The sequence below is a fragment of the Perca flavescens genome, chromosome 16 (genome assembly GCF_004354835.1).
Source record: "Perca flavescens isolate YP-PL-M2 chromosome 16, PFLA_1.0, whole genome shotgun sequence".
NCBI lineage: Eukaryota > Metazoa > Chordata > Actinopteri > Perciformes > Percidae > Perca > Perca flavescens.
The window spans coordinates 20067216-20069715 of NC_041346.1; the positions used below are offsets into that span (position 1 = coordinate 20067216).

General features: G+C 36.6%; 1 protein-coding gene across 3 annotated transcripts in view; it reads right to left on the reverse strand.

Moving 5' to 3' along the window:
- The window catches only part of brinp1 (bone morphogenetic protein/retinoic acid inducible neural-specific 1), a 159086-nt gene that overhangs the window by 67929 nt on the left and 88657 nt on the right, over positions 1-2500 (reverse strand). The gene's annotated exons all lie outside the window — the stretch shown is intronic.

Here is a 2500-nt window from a genome sequence, read left to right on the forward strand (position 1 = left end):
AACACACATGTATTTGCATGCTGATCTTTCATTGGGATAAGATGTGTGATACATGTGATCACACTTTTACCTGAAAGGTATGATGTACATGTGTGATGGCATTGTATAGACAGGTGTACACTCTTCACACTGCTGAGATGAGCACACAACTAATTATTTTTAGTCTATAGACAGGAATGTAATTTCTGATTACTGACTGATAGTTTTAAAAGCATTTCCTCAAAATTAGATTTAGATTGAATTTAAATATGTTTAATGATGCAGACTTCAGTGTATGAACAATGAGCCCAATTAAGTGTGTGACTTAAAGTGCAACAAAAGCTCCATCTGATCAAGCACAAACAAACAGCTTTATCGTCTCAATAAGATCACCTTAAAAGCCTGCTCTAATTGAAATCTGACTTCTGTTCTTTAATGCATATAACGTCTATGGAAAAATCAACCAACAACGCAGATACACTAAACAATACAAACACACACAAACAAACACGCTGCACAATACAAACCCATTTTCAGAAGATTTTAGCTATTCTTTCGGCTTTTTGGACATTGCATTTTAATCTTACTGTAATATGCATTTACATCTTGAAGAAATTAACTTTATGAAAAAATTTAACTGAAAAAAATAGAAAAAGGAGATTTGAAAAAAAAAAAGAAGGGATTTTTATTTTTATTTTTTTATATAGACTCAAGGTTGTTTTTGTCCACAAGAAATCCTGCACCCCTTTCCAAAGTTCTGACATAATTTTTATTAATCTGTTTCAAGGCAACTATTCTATATGGATATTAAAAGCAATCCTAGAACCTCAAGTTTGATGAGATTAACTCCTTGAATCAGTTAGCTTAATCAATTAATTTCTGTTGCAACACGGTTTTAATGTATGCTTAAATTGAAGTCATTTTACACAATTATGCATTTTATCAGTGTCATCCTATTTCTACGCACTGTAGAGAGCAAACAGTCGGTCTGATGTCTGTGTCCTCTGCTTTCCTTATAACTGCTGGTGACAGGTGCAAAGAAATTCCTGCACACCGTCTTACTTTTTTCATTCAAAAAGTAAGCAATGTGGAGAAAGCTACAGCTTTCTATCAGCTTCATCCTCCAAGTCTTTTCATTCAGCCCTCAGGAGCTCCTAAAGATGATTTACCCATGAATAGTTGGGTCCCCCTCAAATTGATCATCTGTAACTTAATGTGAATTCTCTGACACGCAGTCAGCGAAGTGTCAGTCTGCCTGACCACGGCTTGTCGGCAGCACTTTTTATTGCTCTATTCAGCACACTTTATTAGCGTTTACATGTTGGATTCCTTCCTGCCAGACGGCTATTGCCTAATCACACAACTTGATAATGCAGCCAACATTTTAAAGATAATATCTTGACAACTCTCAAGGAAGATGTCATTTTACACATTTCGTACTACCAAAGAGGTGAACATATAGTGACAGAATGGATTAATGAATAAATGCTTATATAAAAGGCTTTCACAACTGACAGGAAAATGACTCTGTCTGATCACATACATCAATTGAGTCATGTTTTCTAGTCCGATATTCAATAAATGCTTTGTGGCTGATTTTCAGAAGTCTTCCTTTTTAGAACTTTGCAATTCCTTAACGTCGCAAAAACACAGGTTCTCATTTGGCGGGACAGGGATCACCACTCATACCAGTACATGCTGATTCAGCTTCCATTCCCGTTCCACGATTCAGCTTTAAGATGCACGTTGAATGTTATTTCTGAAATCTCAAGCAAACATTCAAGTCAGGGAACTGCAAGAGACTTTCAGATTTGCAGCAGATGTACCAACATTTCGGCATCTGTATCCTTCTCTGCTGCCATTTCCCTCTCTATATCATTTTATTTTCAGTGAATCCTCCTCATGGCTCCGTCACTGCCAATTATAATATAAAACTTTATATGGCAGCCATATGCACTTGAGCCCTTCTGCCCCAGATTAGGCATGCCAGCAGATAGAACCTGTGACATGATTCAGTGCTTTACTTCACAGCTCCAAGACTGGTTTAATGACCTATCAAAGGAAGTTAAGATGAGATAAATGGCACTGCAGCTACAAAGAAGGAAAATGGGAGCGTAGGTGATTATTGCTTTATGGTATTCAAGTAACTCGTGTGGGAGGGTGGGGACATTACATTTGCCTGTGTGGAAGTGTCTGTGACCTCAGAAAATACAGCATACATGATATGGATGTGGCCGGCCATGAATGACTACTTAATTCATTTAAAAATACTTACTGTAAATGACACTGACAGCCTTTTACAGTGTATTTAGATGAATAATGTAATACTGGAGGAGTCCCATTAGGCATACACTGCATTGATCAAACATAAAATTCATGTATTATAATAAGCAACATTTTGGTATTAAAAAAAAAAAGAGTTGCTTGATGATAGAGGGGTATGTTTTTCTTCTTCTTTGAAGAATCAGCTAAAGTTAGTTAATCCCCCAGTGCCCTTACTGAGACCACCATTTTATCTGAT